This window comes from Macrotis lagotis, chromosome X (genome assembly GCF_037893015.1).
Source record: "Macrotis lagotis isolate mMagLag1 chromosome X, bilby.v1.9.chrom.fasta, whole genome shotgun sequence".
Lineage (NCBI taxonomy): Eukaryota > Metazoa > Chordata > Mammalia > Peramelemorphia > Peramelidae > Macrotis > Macrotis lagotis.
In genome coordinates, this window is record NC_133666.1 from 301,321,143 (window position 1) to 301,330,066 (window position 8,924).

An 8,924-nucleotide genomic window follows, 5' to 3' on the forward strand; every position below is an offset into this window, starting at 1 on the left:
TTGAATGAATTCTTTATCTCAAATAGTTTGAGACAAGATCAAAAGATGTTTATCACTCTAGTCCTTAGGAAAGTTTTAAAAAGTATGATTATGATTATATGTCTTTCTTCTGTTTCCTTGATCAAACCTTTGGAGTTATCTTTATCCTTTGGTTCTACCCTACATGGATAAGATCATCAATATCTGCCCGTCTCTTTTCTGTTGTTGTATGACAATGATAGCAGAGACAACTGATCAGGCGGTAAATTACATGGAAGATGGACATGGTGGCCCAGCTGTGCTGTGCTCACATGTACTTAATCTCTTTAATGACATTCACAAGACAGTCTCAGCTCATTCCTCTCATCATCCTTGTAGGCTCATAAATCTTTTTGACTGTTTCAAACTACTAGTTGGGGGAAGGGGAAATGGAATTGCTTCTCTCAAACATTATAAAAATTTTGGACAGATCTCAGTTTTAGATTTAGTCATAATGTCCCTCCTTCACCCCAATATCAGTCCCTTTACAATCAGCACAACTATTTATTTATGAGTACTCAACATCAAACTATATTTGTTTAGAGAAAAGAATATAAGTAGGTCAAATTATAAAATCTCAAGATTTTTGCATTAAAAGGGAGTTAGGATACCCTCTAGTTCAGTCCACAGCTGGACAAGAATGTCTTCATAAAGATACCCAACAAGTGGCTGTTAGCTTATTCTTCTTCCTTCACAAAAGTTAGTCTTCTAATTAACAACATGTAAGAAGACTGTATTATCACATCTAGGAAATAAGAGTAAGCTGAATGCTCACTGATGCCTTGGACACACAAAATATTCTCTTCTTCCAGTATCTTCACTATCTAATATAATTATCCATTAAAATTTCTTCAAGTTCTATTTTTTTCATGAGCTATGATCCTTGCAGGCATCTCCTTTCTCTGACTTTTCTAGTGCTAACAGTGAAGAAGCTACTATTCTCCAAGGTATAGCATAGCACATTAAACACTGACTTGTTTAACTTTTTAGTCCTCCATTGATCTTAGTTTTTCCTCTCAAAGCTAGAGAGGAAAGGGGTGATAGGTCCTGCTTCTTTTTTTATTCTCAATAGGACTAGCATGGTGTCAGACATATTCATAGCATTCAGCTCATGCTTTGAATGTAATCATATTAAAAGATGTGGTTTTTGAGGAATTTACAATCTAGGGATAATCCCCTAGACAAATCTATGAGATCTTACTGTAGAGACTAGAAATTCCTTGAGTAAATATGGTTATTAGCTCTTCTTCAATCCCTTATACTATCATGGCACCTTCAGATGACTTGGCTTAGCATATTCATGGGCATCATTTAATCTAGGAAAAAAAGGTTCTTTCTTATTACATTACAAATTGTCCTAAGCTTAGAGTCTAGGAAAACTAGATTTAATGAGTCATATTCTCCCAGTTGCTTTTCTAAATTGAGATGTTTTCTTTTGGTTCTACAGGATTTAGATTGAGGTAAAAGAAAACATTTAAAATACCTCTTGTCTTCCTGGTTTCCCATTTCTAAAACATAATTTCTTCTCAGAAGAGTGGTATTATAAATGAGTGATAGAAAGGGACGACAGAAGAAGGTGGATAGTAAATCCAGAGTGATTTTGTTTGTCAAGATTTCCTAGATATGGACAATTGTGGCATTCCTATTACTTTTAGTATAAGAAAATAAGTATATGAGGCTAATTTTCTGAGATAAGTTTTGTTTTCATTTCAGAACAGAGTAATAGGAAAGGTAATGGACTAATATTAGAGGTCCTGGGTCTGAATTTTGGCTTAGATATTGCTAACTTCATGACTTATGAGAAAGTTACTTAACCTTTCTGAACCCAGTAGCACATCCATAAAATGGGAATTATAATAACTGCATGTTCTATTGCACAATTGATTATAGATCAAATAATGAAATGCCTAGAAAGTTAGATACAGGTCAGATCATGAATATACTATGAAATTTTCCTGGAGCAACTCCAAGAAGGAATAATGTGTCAAAAAGATAAACTCATTTTCTTGATATCATACCTAAGGAATGAACCCAAGTAATATAGCCCAGAGTCCTTGGGGAGCTCAAAGCCACATATTATAAATTACATGAGACTTCTGACAATTTATAATGAAACAGGAATATATATATATATGTATATATATACATATATATGTGTATATATGTATATATATATATATATATATATATATATATATGAAATGTATGTTTCTGAAACAGATCATCACATGGAACATAGTAAAGTCCTTCTCCATCCTCTTGTGTTTTCCTGGAGGTCCATTATCTTATCAATATTTACAAAAATATGACTATGGAGCATAAAATGTTTAGAAGGACAGTGTCAAGCACACATCCCTGAGATACTTACTTTGATAGCATTTTTCTAAGTAGATATGGAATTATAAGTGCTGACCAGTCAGGTCTGCCTTTTTAAACAGTTCTCCACTCACTTGATCAAATCACTGACTAAATTATTATATGGCTCCCTGCATCCTCTCTGCAATAGTGGGATGAGAAATTACATCAAATGTTTTGCAAAAATATAGATTAAATACTTTAAACAAGCAAATTATACAATAGAAATATGTGGCTCAATATATGAAACTTTTGTATTCTTTGCCTATTAAAATATTTGTGTTTACTGGTGATTGCTAATTGCACAATAAAATATTATAAATGAGTTAAACTATATCTACAATATTGTCTGATATCTCATACTAATAACCTTGTCCCAAAAAAGGAAATGATGTTAGATTTGCAAGATCTATTCCTTTTTTTAGCAAGACAATGAAGTTAAGTGACTTGTCCAAGATCATACAGCTTGGTAATTATTAAATGTCTTAGGTCAGATTTGAAGTCAGGTCCTCCTGTCTCCAGGGTCGGTACTCTATCCACTACACCACCTAGCTCCCCTACAAGAGCTGTTATTAATGAAGCCATGTTACTATTTTGTGATTACAATTTCCTTATACATTATAGTTTTTCACCAAGAATAGAAGTCAGGTCTACAATAGTCCATTCTCTTGCTTTCTAGAAATTGAGATAATTTTTAACCTACTCTGTAATTCTCTTTCTGTTTTCTATGGTCTTCCAAAATCACTGGCAGTTATTCAGCAAAATATATGCCAGTTCTTTTTAGCAGTCTGGGACTTAATTCATCTATGTTGGATAACTTTAACTCATCACAGATAGCTAATCACTTTCCTACTCTTTTTGTAGCATTCATTTTTGTTCTGTCTTTTAAAACCTGAAAATCATTTTCTTTAGCAAAGAAAGCAGAAGCAAATGATGAGCTAAGTAACTCTGTATTTTCACTGTCATTTGTTATAGTTCCTTCATCCACCCTGAACTGTGATCCTATTCTTTTTTATTTTTGGATTTCTGATTTTTCTCAATATAACTTTTTTTTAAAAAAAAACACATTTTTGTTGTTTTCTGGTGAATGGATTTTTTTTTACTTTCTTGATTATTTTCCTAGTTTTTCTCCCATTCCTGAGTAATGTTTTCAGGTTTCTGATCACTTGTCTAGTACTGAACTTTTGCTTTGTCAATGATCAAAAGAAGATCCTTTATGTTCCCTGTATATTTCCTCCACTTTGAATTTCAGGTTTGGGGCTCCTAGTACTGAACGTTGCCTGTGACTCAGCCTGATTTTTAGCAACAAAAAGGAGGAGGTTTTCCCCAAAGTCTCATATGAAAATGGAATAGCATTATGAGATACTGTTGAATTCCTTTTTTTGGCATCTAAGTCTGGTGATTCCTTCTGAATCTGGTGGCTCCCCAAAGCAATTAACTTGTAACCAATGATTTGGGTGATCTGTTCCAGATCTGGTCCATCTGATCCAGTGATTAGCACTGAGAGTAAAAAACCTCATTGTTTTATGCTAGAACTTCTCTTTGTGAAATGGAAAAAACTAAGTATATTTTAAAATAAATTTTTTTTGTTTTTCACATAGAATGGTTCCATTATTTTATAAACTCCTTGTGGACTCCAAAAGATACTAGAGAGAAGTGAATTATATATTTCTAGTAATAAGTATATTAATATTTGGCTGATCATTTAAAAACCATCATTAGACTATATAAGGTTTATTAATTTTAACAGCTTTGCAATGGCTCTATACCTCTATATAATTTCTGATATTTCTCTAATTTTATTACTGATGTCAAGATCTGAGCAGATTAATATTACGTTGCTCCTAACTAAAGATGGTGCTCCAGTCTCTACCTGGGATAGGTTTAGATAGATGACTCCTTACTGGAGTTCTCTGAGGGAGAAGAGGATTGTGGTAACTTCAGTGCATAGAAGAAGAGATTCAGGAACTCTTGAAGGATGATGACACAGAATGAGTAATTTCAAGAGGACTGCAAATAGATGCAGGTGGAAAAATTGAGAAGTTGGGGAATTGTTTTGTTTCACTTGATTCTCCTCAAGATATAAGTGTACTGTGCAAGTTGGGTCCCAGGACTGAGCCAGCAAAAGCATCTATAAACTAATTCAGATAAATCCCCCAACTAGTCATGCCTGAACTTTGATCAAATGACCTAGCAGACACTTTGTATCAGAAAAAAGTCTCTTTGAAGTAACTGTAATCCCATCCTTTAATACAATAATTTGTGATAAAGTGCTTGATCCAAGGAAGAATAACTATTCTTCCAAAGATGTATCCAGTAATGCAGATATCCTGGAAGAAGCATGTGAATATTGGCCAAAATAATGGCAAATTTGGAATTAAAGAAACTAGCTGCACTTTTTTCTGTCTGGGAAAGGTTCTATCCTCATAAGGGTGGCCCTCAACTGGGAGTTCCTAGAACAGTTGTACCTAGTTGTAAGGAGCTATACCTGTGGCTTTGAAATGGCCTTGTAGATCAGAGATTCCTCAGGCAATGGTGGACACAAATTAGGTGACAAAATTAGGTTTCCTATTGTTCATATGACCAAACCAATCAGACTAGACAAGGATTCTGAGAAGGAAGGGTATAAGAGAGATTAGACAAAACCATTCCACTTCTATAGGCCAAAGCAAAGAATATGATTCAGATGTATTTTTCAAACTAAGCTGGAACAGAGGAAGAAAATTAATCTTAAAATTGTCATTACTCACTCAAAAGATTCTCTGTAATCTACCCAAGATACCTTAACTGAGTTATTTGCCTTTATGGACCAAGTTACTAATGTAGAATATCAAATGCAGAGCTAGTGGTGGTAGTACCCATCAGACCTCACCATTAGAAACCACTCCTTGCTCAGAAAAAAATCACTGCAGAGTTAGTCTAACTCAGTGGGTGGACAGGAATCTGTTGGTTCCAAATCCTTGCCAATCAGTTCCAGATCATGCCAGTTATCTAATTCCCCCACTTATGAAGGGGCTTGCCTAAGGCATTCATTCTATCAAAATTCAGTGCAATTTATGTTCCTTTCTGTTTTTGTTGTAGAGTTGTTTTAAAATGAGACTTTTAAAAAATATTTTGTCACTTTTTGAAAGTGTCCATTAATAGATAATCTATTTTTATGAAGCCCTTTTCTTTAGTCATAGTAAGGTGATATATTATTGTATATTTAAAAAAAATCATTTTGATCAAAGGCAGTTGTCTCTCAAGAGCCTGTATCTGGCTGAAACACTCAGTCTAAAGTAGAGTGATATACCCAGCGAGGCCTAGTTTTAAAAGGGGAGCTCTTATTCTCAGTACTTTTAGCTGCCAGACAGACACATACACTGGCAGTCTAACTCCAGGAGAGCAGTCTTCCTCATATGTTGCCCATCGACTTACAGAACATTTCTGTGCTAACTCAGTAGTATTTGTTATGACCCAGACTTGGCAAGGTGCTTTCTATAGCTGAGATATCCTGCACCTAAGTTCAGCCTCAAAATTCCTTCCTCCTTCACAGATAGGGTACATATGTAAATAAATATATTTATGTATTTAAAGTAGATTGATATTCTGCCCTAGAGAGTAGAGATCCACTTTTGATATCTAGAAAAAAATTTTGTCTTTTTAGGCAGTAGCAACTCACAAGGAAATGTATATTAACTTTAATTACTCTGCACCTAACATACTAGATAAATTATTTTGTTTTTTTTTTAATTTTTGAACTCAAAATCTCTACCAATATTTTGTGGTGAATCATTCTAGGGTATTTTAGTTAAGAAAGACTGAAGTTCTATGGAAAGGACATTATAGACATAATATGTGTTCCCTCCCCTCCCCCCCCTTTCTGAACCTTCAAGATTCCTTTGTCTTATGACTTTTCATTTATTATTAAGCAATTTCATTTTATTTGCCAGTTTTTGCTGCCTTCTTGGACCTGTATCCTATGACTATCTCTGGAATAAAGCCTGAACAATATCACTGGACCCTAGTTGCATTCCCCCTTCTTAAAGAATTTTTTTCTTTTTCCCTTATACAATAGCTACCACCTAGTGCTTTTGCCTGCTATTTTGTGGAAGGACTGCCTTGAACTATTGACTGTATAAAACAGACTAGAACTATAGATTGAAGGAAAGTAGTCAGTAGGCTTTTATCCTTCTCAACTTTAAATACAAGTTGTTATGTTGTTTACCTTGATTCCCTACCAAGAGTTAGTGCTAATATCTTTGTTACTAATCCAGAAATACTTTCAGGGTCTGGTATGTCTGTCTACCCTGGAGGAGAACTGGAGGTCCCACATAGCAGATATAACACTTCACTGGTTCACATGGACTCCCTTTGTTGTTTAAAAGAAAGCTTAAATCTTTCCTTTCTATCTATTTATTTATATAAGACACACAAGGACAAGATAAAAAAATTCCTTCCCTGTAAGACAAAATATGTTCTTTTTTTTCCTCCATCAACCCCCCACCAAAATTATTTTCTTTGGTGAACTTTTGTATCATGTTATGTTTACCATTTGGCAAATTCTGTTTTTTAATGGTTTTATTGTCTTCATTTTTTTCTTTTGTGCCTGATTTCCTAAGCTGTTTAATTATCTTTTCATAATTTTCTTGCATACTTTCATTTATTTCTGCCCAATTTTTCTTCAACTTTTCTTTTCACTTTCTTTAGATCTTCTAGGAATTCTTGCTGTGATAAAATCAAATTTGCATTTTTCTTGAGCCTTTGCTTGAAGCTATTTTTAAATTGTTTTTTTTCCTTCTGAGTTTGTGTCTTGATCTTCCCTGTCACCATAGTAGATTTTTATGGTCTTTTTTGATTTTTGTTTTCTCGTTTTCAAGTCAATTTCTTGATTTTGAACTTTATGTTAATTTTGAGTTTTGTTACTGCTCTCTCCACACTGTTCCAAGTTTTACATTTTTTTTAATGTTTCTATTTTCAGAGTTAGCTTTGTCAGTCTGTAAGTCTTTGGTGCTTCCAGTGTAGTATAATGTGGAGAGAGATGTGGTCACTGTTCTCCTGGTCTATGTTCTCATCTAGACTCAGGAACTATCCTTGGTCCCCTGCAGATACATGTGCTAATATTCCTCTTTGCCATGGATAAGGGCATTGCAACAGGGTCCTGTGTCCTGTGCTAGTTCAGAATTCCTGATAATCTCTTTCTAACTTATTGTCTTACTCCCTTGCCATTTCTGGACTGAGAGTTTCTGAAGTTTCTGCTGCTGTTTTCTCAGTTGCTTCTCAGACCTGCTAGGAGGAATTCACATCAAGAGATTAGAGTGTTTCTCTGAGCAGGAACAGTTTGTTACTAACTTGGAGGAAAAGCTGAGCCAACACACAGTTGGCAATAGTGGAGCAAAAAAAGAGTGAGCAGTTTTCAGAGATCTGGTGAACAGCACTGCATTTGCTCATCTGGGCTAGATTCATAAACATCAAGACTGGTTTGATGAAAATGATGGGAAAATAAAAAAAATGAGAACTCCACAGGGTTTATCATCAGTATGTTCATCCATTTCTAAGAAGACAGCATTTAATTCCATCAGTAAAGTACAGGTGAGGTTTAGAGAGATGCAGAACTCTTTTTTTTAGGTTTTTGCAAGGCAAATGGGGTTAAGTGGCTTGACCAATGCCACACAGCTAGGTAATTATTAAGTGTCTGAGACCAGATTTGAACCCAGGTACTCCTGACTGCAAGGCTGGTGCTTTATCCACTACGACACCTAGCCGCCCCGTGATGCAGGACTCTTGACTCAGTAAGAAGGCAGATGAAATTCAGTTTTATGCAGAAATCACAAATCAGAGAGATTTTATGATACCATGAAGACTATTTATGGGCCAACACCCTATAGTGCATCTCAACTATTCAGTGCTGATGGATCTGCTTTGATTAATTATAGGGACATGAACCTAGAGAGATGGGCTGAACACTTCTCTGTTGTTAACAGACCATTATAAATCAATGCAGAAGCCATTGATCATTTACCTCAAGTTAAAGTCAATCAGTCCATAGCTGAAGTTCCAACTGAAGGGGAGGTTTTGAATGCCATTAGGCTCCTTTCAAGTGGCAAAGCACCTGGTATTGATTTTATTTTGGTTGATATCTACAGGGTGGGATCCATTGCTCATCCAAAAACTGTCTGAAATTTTCCATGTTATATGGCATGAATAGGTTCTCCCTCAAGAATTCAAGGATGCTTCCATTATCCATGTCTACAAAAGTAAATGGAATAGATTGTTCTGTGACAATCACAGGGATGCTTCTCTTTTATCGTTGCTGATAAGATTCTTGCCAGAGCCCTTCTCAATGAGTTGATCCTTCTCCTAGAAAATGGTCATCTCCCTGAGTACCTGTGTGGTTTCAGAAAGGATTGAGGAGGAGTAGATATGGTGTTTGCTGCCTGACAATTCTAGGAAAAAATTCCAGGAACAGAAAAGAGGTTTGTAGACTATATTTGTAGATCTGATCAAGGCCTTTGATACAGTCAGTCATGAAAGTTTATGGAAAATTATGTCAAAATGTGTTTGCCTGGAGT

General features: G+C 35.1%; 1 pseudogene; it reads left to right on the forward strand.

Moving 5' to 3' along the window:
• The first annotated feature begins 4,181 nt into the window (after window positions 1-4,181).
• LOC141499059 (S100P-binding protein-like) lies at window positions 4,182-5,368 on the forward strand (annotated as a pseudogene).
• The last annotated feature ends 3,556 nt before the right edge of the window (window positions 5,369-8,924 follow it).